The 12,392-nt window shown below is 42.8% G+C and overlaps 1 long non-coding RNA gene across 1 annotated transcript in view; it reads right to left on the bottom strand.

Moving 5' to 3' along the window:
- Positions 1 to 3,995: 3,995 nt before the first annotated feature.
- LOC143974557 (uncharacterized) overlaps positions 3,996 to 12,392 on the bottom strand; it is an 84,577-nt gene continuing 76,180 nt past the window's right edge. The window contains exon 2 of the long non-coding RNA XR_013272243.1: positions 3,996 to 4,610. This is a non-coding gene — a long non-coding RNA (uncharacterized LOC143974557). The remainder of the gene's footprint in view (positions 4,611 to 12,392) is intronic.

The raw sequence follows: 12,392 nt of genomic DNA, 5'->3' as shown, positions 1-12,392 counted from the left end.
ACAGAAGTCAGCAGAGCTCCTTCTCATTTACTAAGCTCTGGAGCAACTGCTTTTGCAGGGTGCAACTTTGCAAATTGCAGAGTCTATTTGCTTTTAGTAAATCAACCCCATAGTGTGACTGAAATAGTGTAGCGGGCAATGTGGCACTAGCTGACCTTGGCTGGGAGGGGAGCTAAATGACCATGATGCTGTATGATGTCCCTAGTGACACTAATACTGTGATCAGTGAAAAAAGTACTGTACACTGTAGTAATGACACTGGTGACTGGGCAATCAAAGGGTTAATGGGAGGGCAATTAAAGGGTTAAATGTGCCTAACAAGGTGTATGCATGTGTTTATGTGCTGTTACTACTCATACATGATCTACTTTCTTCTCTCTCTTAACGGAAAAGGGCTCAGGGAGAGAAGAACGGTGTCTGTGTTTGTAAACAAGATGCACGACCATGCTGTAATTGGCTACAGCCAATCAGCATGTTCACGGCCAATATTGGCTGGGACCTGCTAACAATGTGTGCTGTAGCCAATGACAGCCCAGGTCAGCAGGGGGCATATTCCTGCATGCTTCCAACCCGGAAGACAGGCAGAGATATACCAGTTTATTGTCTGGCCTGCCTGCGCCACTCGTCCGCAGTAAAACTACAGTAGTCAGGGCAAGTAGTTAATCTCTGCTCCAAAACAGAGGGAAAGAGGTTTTGTAGTCCACAGAGGTAGCTGGGAACAATGTTAACTGATAACTTCCTCTGCTCTCTGTCTCTGGACTGTTATCAACTCACAATATTTTTGGTTGGATGACCAGTTATTTTTTGTACTTGTGACCCCCCTCGTAGGAGCATTCACCAGCTGATGAGCCTCGCACTCACACACCTTACCTAAGATTCACAAGGATGTGATTGCCCCCTCTCCACGCCCTATTGTGAAAGGGATAGGATCAGTGACGTCTAGATTAGGCGAATATCTTGACAAATCCCTCCAGCCCAGTGTGAGAAATACTAGAGCTTATCCGAGGGACACCACAGATATTTTGAAAGCACTGAGTGAGGTATCTGTGCCCCCTTCGGCCGAGGTGTATTTGGTGACAGCCGATGTGGCGAGCCTATATACCATCATCCAACATCAGGACATCTTGCTGGCCCTTAATTGAGCCATGAGCAGGAGGGAGGATGTCTCCCATGCCCGGAAGGTGTTTGTGGGCCATGCATTAGAGTTTTGCATGGCCCACAATTATTTCTGGTATGGTGGAGCATTTTATTCCCAATGTGGTGGCGTGGCAATGGGGGCTAAGTATGCTCCGAGCCTCGCCAACCTATTCATGGCTGAGTGGGAGGATAGGTATGTGTTCGGAACAAATTGTCAGCAATTAATCTTCTATCGGAGATTCATAGATGACTTGTTCTTTATATGGGAGGGAACGGAACAGTCAGCTATGAATTTTTTGGAAAGGTTGAATTCCAATTCTAATGATATTAGATTGGAATTCAATATTAGCCTCATTAGGGTGAACTTCCTTGATCTCACTATAGAGAGAAAGGGAAGTAGCCTGAATACTACTGTATTTTTCAAAACCACTGATCGGAACAGTTATTTGTCAACTAGAAGTAGACACCACCCCTCCTGGATTAAGAATATTCCGAAAGGACAATTCTTAAGGGTCCGTCGGAACTGCACTACTAATGAGGACTTTATATCCCAATCTCAGGTCTTGATCAAGAGATTTGTACAGAAGGGATATGAGGAGGCCGGCCTGGAGGATACAATTAGAGAGGTTGCTAATACTCCTAGGGAGGTATGCCTTCAGGGGAGCAATAAGAAAGTGGGTGAGGTACAGCACCAATGTAAATTTTTATCAAGGTACCATCATCAATATAGGGAGGTTGAGCAGATTTTTGTGAAACACTGGCACATTCTAGGCAGGGATAAGCATTTGGGATCTATATTTCCCAAACTCCCCAATTTTGTCTACAGAAGGGCACCCAATATTGGGGACAGAATCGTAAAAAAGATGCTTGATCCCCCGGTGAGATAGACAATCTCGGGTGAATTCAGAGGATTCTATGCTTGTAGAAGATGTGTCTGCTGTAGAACTGTTCGGCAGGTAAATAGAGGTGTGACCTCAGTGACTAATGGAGAGGGAGAAACGTTTAGGATTGATGAATTTATGACATGTAATATGTCGTATGTGGTATATTTACTATGGTGACCCTGCAACCTTTTTTATGTGGGACGCACTAAAAGGTTGCTGAGGATACGCATTTCAGAACATTTAGCCAACATTCGGAAGGGTTTCCAATACCACAGTGTATCAATGCATTTTAAGGAATGCCGCCAACAGGACCCTAGCCTGTTACAGTTCTGTGGTATAGACTATGTTCATCCCTCTTGGAGGGGCTCAAATCGAGTTAGAGATTTATCCCAGAGGGAAACTAAATGGATCTTCTCGATGAGATGCCTTGCTCCGAGGGGGATGAACATAGAATTGGACTTGAATTGCTTCATCAACAATACCTGAGAATTGGGATGTTGTAAGTGATATCTTAGTTAACTTAGTGTTTTGTTTCTGATGTAAAGAGATTTCCTAATATGGTGTATATGGGCCTCATGGAGTCAGTAGGAATATGTTTGGGGGGGTTTAGGGGGTCACCCAGGGCTACCAATCAGATAGGAAAGGGACAGTATGAGGAGTTTATCTATTCATCTGTGCAGAAAGAAAGATACTGAACAATTTACCTCTATAAAGGTTTTAGAGGTTTTTTATACATGTATATTTTGTATATATATATATATTTTTTTATATATGGATTTTTATTTTATTTTAATTATTATCTTTATTTACCATATACTCTGATTGTGCACCACTATGGGAAGCGAATATAGATATGTATTGTTATAAAGATGTAAGTTGATTAGAAATAATTTGTTATGTAAACGCCGGCGCATTGGTGACACAGAGACACACTGCCTGGATAATGTGCAATTGGGGACACAAGTGTCTGAGGTGGAGCATGCGCAATGCCGCTTGTCGTGGTTTGCGCAGGGGTAGAAATCAGATGTCTCTCGGGCACAGTAAAAAAGTGAAGGTACGCATATGCAGGGGAGGTGAGGAATATAGGGTAATGATCCTTACGCTTATGCGGGGTCGGTATATCCTTTATGCAGGTATAGAGGACTGTCACATGCACAGGTGAACGTGTAGGAGATCGAGAGGACTGTGTCTGCGCAAGCGGGGCACTGGTATACTGGATTGGCAGAGTGACAGCGTAATGTGAATAAAGAGATGGGTGGTTCGTTTGGTGCAAGAGATGAGATGTGGGAGCGAGAGATTCGCGCATTCGCGAGTGTGTTGTTTGGGACGCTGGGTGGGTGGCGTGGTCATCTGTGCGCTTGACTTGATGCCGAGCATGCGCATGCGTGATCGGTAGACGGGATATTATGGGATGGGTGGCATTAGCCCTTGTACACACGGTCGGAGAATCTGTCGGAATGAGTTTTATCGGACCGCGTCGTCAGATAATCCGACTGTGTGTGGTATGCATCGGACTGATTCCGTCCGAATCTCCGTCCGACCCAATTTTCCAACATGTTGGAAAGATTTCCCGACCAACTGGGCCGGACGGACCTAATCCGATCATGTGTAGAGCATTTTCATCGGACCAAGTGCCACGCATGCTCACATTCCAATTCCGACACGGAAGCGCTCGTTCAGGTAAGACTACTGCTCATAAGCGATATAGCACATTCGTCACGCTGCAATGTTAAAAATTCATTCATCAAGCGCATTCTCTTGATCTTTAACAATGCTGCAAGAACGAACTTCTTTTGATGCTCATAGTCACACACACTTCTCCCGAACGGATTTCATTACTCTTTTTTAACCATTTCAGCAATACAATTTTCGTTTAAGTCACATCTACACAATGTTTGTTTTTTTGTTTTGTTTTTTGGATGTTTTTTGGGGGGGTGGGGATTTCCTAAAAATCTCATTTAAAGACACTGGTCATTTCTCCTTTTTGGAACTTTTTATTTTTGGGTGTAAACTTACAACAACAACATTATTGTATTTTTTAGATTTTATTTTTTAATCTACAGGAGGTTGTTTAGTGTTGGTACCCCTTGTTATTTATTTCACTTTGTATTTTGGAAATGTACCTGCCTGCTCACAAATAAACTCTACTTTTTGAAGGAAAACACATTACACAAGTATTTCATCAAACAAAAATAAAAAAAATTTTTTTGATTTAAAATAAAACTAGGAACGCAGCACTGGAGAAACTTATTAACTTTGGTGCAGCCTTTGGCCCCCAGGGCAGACATGAATAAATGATATAAAAAAAAATTGTTGGCCTGAGGAGTACATATCTCAGGGCAAGAAGTCTGCTCCTGAAGTCCTCGAGAGCAGGAAATTCAGATGCCCAGGATGGTGATCTTGAAGAGGCTGCATCTTCTGGCACACCAGACTCATCCCAGGCCATCATTCTCTGGTCTTCCTTTGGGACTTCCCACCAGGCATCCTTCCAGGCTGTGGCTGGGCTCCTCTAGCTGGGGCAGGAGGAAGAGGGCGTTGTTGGACCTCCTGGCTGCCACTTGCCACAGCCTCCCCCCGACTGAGGTCTTACTGTGTATGAAAAGGGGACATAGTTTTAGTTTTTTGATCATCAATCACAACATTTTGTGCTCCTGGCTTTTACTATTTGACTGTTACCAAATAGAACAGACTATCATTCTGACACCAGCATTTTTCTTTTCCGTCCCAATCATTTTTGGTCACTACTGTCTATTGAGATGTAAACCACTTGGAGCTATCTCAACTTACTGATCAATAAGAACATCTAATCTAGTTAACATCATTACATGTAACACAAGAAATATGTTCAACAATGCAATACCTGTCTCAAGCTGGGCCCCACCACATGGTGCTGCCTGGAAGGCCCAGGTTGGTCATCAGAAGCCTCAGCTGGGGGTGAAGGATGCCTTGGAGGAAGCATGGAGAGTGGTGGCCTGAGTGGTGGCCTGGGTACCCCCTGGTCTAACAGAAAATGCAGCCTGTCAAAGTGCACCATCCTGGGGTAGTAAACAGCATCTGGATCTCCTGCTCTCAAGGACTCCAGGTGCTTCTTTCTCTCCCTGAAATATGTAAGCTTCATGGTCACAATTTTGCGATTCAGATATGTCATGTCTGCTGTGGGGACCCTGATCTGCACCAAAGCAAGCAGTTTCTCCAGTGCTGCGTTCCTCTTGGATCTGTCATAATAAAATTTGTTGTGGAACTGCCACAGGCAGGGCATCTCCATGTATAGCTCGAGGAAGAGCCCCATAAAGTTGGGATTGGTGAATGGGTCCATTTTGTCTGCAAGACACAACACAAGACAAACCCTCAAATACTAATAATGCAATTAAAATCCCTCCTAATCTTGTCCCAACAGCGGCCTAGATACAAGCAGTCTAGTCTAGTGAAGCACAAATTTAAAAATGTTACCTTCGTTTCCACGTTCGCCGCGTCCGTGCCTCACACTCTCCTCCCAGATCGTACGGACGATACACATGTGTGGCGTTTTATATACAGTGCACATGCGTGAAACTCCGCCCGCCCCTGACGTTCTTTCCAGACTATTCCCCGCCCCTTCGATTCCTGCGCAGTGGGGAGAGCACATGGTGGAGAGAACGCAGGTGCGCACTAATAGTTCCACTAACGAGGAGGAAAGCCCGGAGCCAGAAACGTCCCGATCCAGGAAGACAAGATTTAAGGCCTCAAATATGTCTTTTGGAGAGATGTTGGAGATGGTCGACATATTGAACAGGACCGACTATGATGGGAAGTATGGACCTTACCCAAACCCAAATATCAGAAAGGCCAAGATCATGAATAAAGTTGTGAAGAGTCTTCTGAAGAATTTTGGGGTACACCGATCCAAGGATCAACTGAGAAAACGCTGGTCAGACCTGAAACTGAGGGAGCACGAGCAGTACGTAAGGATCAAGCCACTTTCAAGGTCATGGTTTCGTTCGTTCGTATGAAACATCGTTCTGCAGGGAAGTATTCCAGCTTAACAAAGTGGCACCAATAATGTTCTCACCTTGTAACTCGGCCCAAAAAAACAATTGTACAACAATTGTACAACACTTCCAAGCAATGTTTCATATTCCTATTTCTGCTCTCTGTGTGCTAATTAATCTTTGTTTACATTATCATAGGGGAGAGAAGACTCGGCAAGTATGAGGACACCAGGGACCATGAGGACACCAGGGACCACACCCCTCCCAAAGAAGGGCAACTTCCAAAAGCAGAAACAGAGGGGCAGGAGCAGGAGCAGGAGGAGGAGGAAGAAGGAGAGATTGTGGAGGTTGGCCAAATTGTCACCACAACAGGTGAGTGTCGGAGAACACAGCTTCCGGTAAGCTCATCAATGTATATCACCATATTTGGATTACATGGTGTGTTTGTTTTTGTTTTTTTTCTTCTAGGTCATGTGGAGGAAGATTCCCGTTTTACCAGTGAAAGTGCCCAGATCTTGATCGGGGAGATAATGGTGTGCAATAGGGATTTGGAAATTGTACAAAAAAACATCAATGATGTTAAAAATAAAATGAAGAACATCATTGATGTTTTGGGGAGAGTGTGAAAACGAAAAAAACTAGATAGGGTTTTATTTTTGTTTTAGAAAATAAAAAAGGTGGATTTAGCATAATTCCAAATTTGGAAGATGCACAGAGTGTGTAAACATGCGCTATCTCCCATCATGGGGGATCAATGTACATGTTTTGTGTAAAGTGTCTGAGATGAAGGGGTTGCAGCCCCAAAGCATGTACATTGATCCCCCATGATGGGAGTTAGCACATGTTGACACACTGTGTGCATCTTCCAAATTTGTATTTTTCAGGGGTGACACCCCATGTGATGAAGGCAATATCAGCCCAGTTTGTACATACTCATGTCTGATATTGTCTTCACTTTTCCAAGCTGAACTTTGTAAGTTCCTGTGTTCTGTATTTTACGGTTTGATACATGCCTGTTTACACAAAAAAACAACTCACAAATAAATATTATTAAACTCGGTTTTGGATACCCAAAATATCTTGGGTGTGTTGTAAAAACCTTTACTAAACGCACATATGAATGTGCTTGTATTAAAAAGTTTCATTCTCAACAATGTGTGGCTTCCTTTTTCATTGGGATTACAATGTATTTGTAGTCAAATTTGAGTTTGTGCTGAGAAGGAGTGTGATTTACTAAAGGCAACTCCACTTTTCACTCCAAGTGCAGTTTCAGGTGTACTTTTGCAGTGCACTTGTAGTGCATAGTGGATGTGCCTTTAGTAAAAAGCACCCACAGTGAGGTGTAAATTTGGACAATCATGCCATTTTCATGCCAGGGTGCTGAAAATGAGCATGATTTAGATCAGTAATGCACTACACATTAGTTAACAAAAAGAAGGTGTGTGTGTAGCAGACCAACAACATAATAAGATTATCTGAACAAGAGACTGTCCCCTCATCTCACTCTGAACTTGGGTTTGCACTGTTGCTGAAAAAGGCACAACTTGTCAAAAAATGGCAAAGTGGGAGGCCACAGTCTGCCATTCCTGTTGCGTTGAAGAACACTGTGTAGTGACACAAGAAAACAAACTAGTAATTTGACAAATCAACATTACATGCAGATTAGACACCCACATTTTTGAAGACAATTAGTATAACATTTTTTAAAATGAGTATTTAAAGCCTAAAGTATAAGGTCCCCTTATGAGAGTCCTAACCCCCCCATCCCCCCCATCTGATGGGCCCTTGATAAAAAATGAGGGGGGATGTTTAGGACAGGTAACCCTCTCCACTTGATTGAGAGCTGAATGCCTAAATAATGTGTGATACTTTGGGAAGCCCCTCCTTAGTTACACTATTGGCAGCCCGCCGGACAGGTAAGAAGTGTCATAATAACAAAATGGAAGGACATTTTGACATTCTGCTATTACATAGCAAGAAAATTAATATGTTTAAAAAATAAAACTAGCATTTGAAAGTATTGAGGCAGGCCCTTACACTACATGCTTTGGTGAATTTGTCCATAAATGTTATCATGAAAAAGGTATTTAGAGTGTGTATTGGGTTGGGTCAAGTCATCAGATAGAAGATTGCTATCAGCTGAGGTTGGGGGGAGGGGGGTTCCTAATGAGTTTGGCACAACTCCAAAAAAGAATAAAAAGGTCACTTTGCATGAATTGAAGCACACACATCACATTTGTAGAGATTTTAGGGGGTGTTTAGGGAAAAGCAATACTATGGAGCTGCCAAAAGACATTGTCAAGTGACTAGACTCTAGTTTTAGGGGCCAAGAAGAGCATGGTGGGGAAGTTAGTGAGGCAAATCCGCATGAGGACAAAGGGGAAGAGCATATGAATTAGAGCATATTGCAATGATGGTAATTAGGGAATGAGGAAAGAAATGCAAGACATTAGCATTCATGAAATACATAGAATGTGATGTTTACGGTTAAAAATTAGCATAATATAGTCCTTCAGCAGGAGCTGAATGATGGCAGAACAGGTCTCTGGAATAATGATCCCCAGAGCCTGGGGGAGATGCCTGTAGAGAACTTGAGGTCCTGAAGGTTCGTCTACGTACTCATCGTACAGTTTGTGCTGTGCAGGGGTTCTTACTTTGACTTTGACACAAGCCCTTTGGCTTGTGTCAAAGTCAAAGTAAGAACCCCTGCACAGCACAAGCTGTACGATGAGGACGTAGACGAAACATGTTTGGAAAACGGTCGGGTGGTCAGAACGGACACCAGAAAGCAACGCTAAACAGCAAGGCCTGAAAGGATGACCTGAATAGCAGAAGCAAGCAGACAATAAAAAATGCCTTTCAAAGCGTACTATACCAAGATAGAGTCCACAATGAGAAGCAAATACTTAATGACTGCACGCACTGATTATCAGATACGCAAAGACAAGCAGAAACTGAAGAGCAGTAGCGATCTGAATCACTAGTCTGAAAAGCGCGAATCGTCTTTCACCAAACTTCTACTAAAACACGAGATCAGCAGAAGGAGCACAAAGGGTGCCGGACGTGGTGCTGAACTTCCTTTTTCTAGTCCCGCCGTACACGGCTTACGTCACCGCGTTCTTGGCAACCGCAAAATCAGACAACTTGGCCTGACCGTGTGTATGCAACAGTTTCGGGCACAATCCGTCTGACTCAATCCGACGGGCAAAATCCGATGGATTTGGTTGCCAAAATCTCCGAACCCTGTGTACGTGGGCTTAGAATAAAAGGCGGAACCACTAGACCAGATAGCCAATCCCATGATTAAGTCTGGTATGACGAAACATGTCGGGGGCGTGGCTATCTGGCAACTAACACTGAGACATTAAGTTTACATACGGAGGCGGAAGGAGGTGCTGGACGTGAGGGACGGTATTAGCAAGCTGAGGCGCCCTATTCAAACTGTATTCCTGCTGTGTGGGACCAGGCGGGTTACGCAAGGAAGAGTAAGAGAAAGCAATTACGCTACCGGCTAAAAAAGGGTCTGTTGTGACCACCAATGCCCCGGAGTAACTTTTGTTGGAACTGAAGAATGGAGTGATTTGATGTTTTTTTGGAGTGCTTTCTTTCAAGTGGTTCATGTGAGTGCATAAAGAGTGGATTATTTTAAATTAAAGTGTGTTTACAGTATTGCACTATTGGAGGTCTTTTTTGTGGTTTCTTTTGAGGCACACTTATAAGAGCCTTTCGAAGGGAGAAGGTCCAGAGATATTTGATTGAATATCTGATATCATCTCGTGAGAGATTTAATGCCTTATTAGCCTAGCACGAGAGTGCGAGGCTCATCAGCTTGTGAGTGCTCCTACAAGGGGGGTCACAATCACGGATGGTGTGGTGAAGGATTTAAGAAAGTATTTTTGGACACTGAATAGCTTTTCACACTGATAGTGGGACTATTGTTGGAAGATTTTTAATCACCCTTAGGCGACGGACTATATATTTTTTACACTATTTTTTCATGGATGATTGCATTTGTATTGTTTTGTTCACTATATTTTATGTATAAGCAATTATATATATGTTTATTTTCACTTTGAGGAGTGGATATTTGAAATGTATGTGATTTTTTTTTGTATGGAGTGTATTAAGTATTCTGGTAAGCACAAATAATTATTTTTAGTGATAGATTGGGTGAATTAATATTTACACAGTATTAGCGATACGGGGGATTATTTATTTGTTGATCATAAGCAACAAATTTTGATGCACCTATAATTTTTTCTGTAATTGTGTATTTAACCACTTTCAGACCGGACCAATTTGCTGGTCAAAGACCAGACCACTTTTTGCGATTCGGCACTGCATCGTTTTAACTGAAAATTGCGCGGTCGTGCGACGTGGCTCCCAAACAAAATTGACGTCCTTTTTTTCCCACAAATAGAGCTTTCTTTTGGTGGTATTTGATCACCCCTGCGGTTTTTATTTTTTGCGCTATAAACAAAAATAGCGACAATTTTGAAAAAAACGCATTATTTTTTACTTTTAGTTATAATAAATATCCCCCAAAAATATATAAAAAAACATTTTTTTCCCTCAGTTTAGGCCGATACGTATTCTTCTACATATTTTTGGTAAAAAAATCGCAATAAGCGATTATTGATTGGTTTGCGCAAAAGTTATAGCGTTTACAAAATAGGGATAGTTTTATAGCATTTTTATTAATAATTTTTAATTATTTTTTTTACTAGTAATGGCGGCGATCAGTGATTTTTATTGTGACTGCGACATTGTGGGGGACCCATCGGACATTTTTGACACATTTTTGGGACCATTGACATTTATACAGTAATCACTGCTATATAAATGCAGTGATTCCTGTGTAAATGACACTGGCAGTGAAGGGGTTAACCAGGGGGTGGCAGTGTAGGGGTTAAGTGTTCCTAGGGGTGTGTTACTAACTGTGGGGGGGTTGGGCTTTCATTTAGTGAACACTGATCTCTGCTCCAATCACATGGAGCAGAGATCAGCATCACTAGTTGTTAGGCAGAATGGGGAAATGCTGTTTACTCTATTCGGCCGCTGGTCGGGAAGTGGTTAAGTAGCAGCTAAGATTTAGGGTGGGGAATGATAGCGCAATGATGATACACTAAGTAGGCGGATTGAGTTTTGTGTATCCATATAGATATATATTTTTGTACTTGTTGAACAAATATAATATAAAGCTTTCAAATGTATATTTAACAAATCAAAATGGAGTAAATAAGAGACATCTATTGTTAGCCCACGTACACACGGTCAGAGATTTTGCCAACCAAATCCGTCGGATTTTGTCCGTCGGATTTAGTCCGACGGATTGTGTCCGAAACTGTTGCATACACACGGTCGGGCCAAGTTGTCTGATTTAGCGGTTGCCAAGAACGCGGTGACGTAAACTGTGTATGACAGGATTAGAAAAAGGAAGTTCAGCACCACGTCCGGCACCCTTTGGGCTCCTTCTGCTGATCTCGTGTTTTAGTAGAAGTTTGGTGAGAGACGATTCGCGCTTTTCAGATTAGTGATTCAGATCGCTACTGCGCTTCAGTTTGTGATTGTCTTTGCGTATCTGATAATCAGTGCGTGCAGTCATTAACCACTTCCCACCCGGCCAATGCATATATACGGCCGGGTGGGAGCCGTCTACTCCTGATAGGACGTTCAGGAACGTCATTCAGGAGTAGCGAGATCGCGCGCGCGCGTGCCCGCGCAGCGGCGCGATCCCGATGTGCTCGTGTCACCCGGACACGGCACATCTCAGATCGGCAGGAGGGCTCTGTGATTGGCCCTCCTGATCACATGACGGCCGTGTCCAATCACGGCCGTCATGTGATGTAAACAAACAGCCGGTTGCTAGGCAATCGGCTCTCCTCTCCTCACACGGAAGTCACCGCTGAGGAGAGGAGAGCAGAACGCTGCAGCCGGCTGATGATCAGTGAGTATGGGCTGCTTTTTACAGCTTTTTACTCACTGATCATCAGTGTAGTGTAAACACACAACACACCACACAGTACAAACACAGTCCCCACATATGTCCCCAAAACACACATGTCCCCAAAACATACATGTCCCCAAATAATAAAAACACATGTCCCTAATAATAAAAACATGTCCCCCACATATGTCCCACTAAAATCACATGTCCCAATGATTATCTGCACACATATGTACGTGATCACCTGCACACATATGTACATGATCATTTGCGTACATATGTCCGTGATCACACAAACCAATTATTATACACTTAACGGAATTTTTTTTACCAAAAACATGTAGCAGAATACATTTTGGCTTAAATTTATGACAAAATTTGATTTTATTGGATTTCTTTTCAAATAGAAAAAATAAAATATTGTTTTTTTTCCAAATTTCCGCTTTTTTTGCGCTT

This window comes from Lithobates pipiens, unplaced genomic scaffold, assembly GCF_037356315.1.
Source record: "Lithobates pipiens isolate NorthernLeopardFrog02 unplaced genomic scaffold, aLitPip1_a1.2 Scaffold_13, whole genome shotgun sequence".
NCBI lineage: Eukaryota > Metazoa > Chordata > Amphibia > Anura > Ranidae > Lithobates > Lithobates pipiens.
This window is presented reverse-complemented; position numbering and strand designations above follow the sequence as displayed.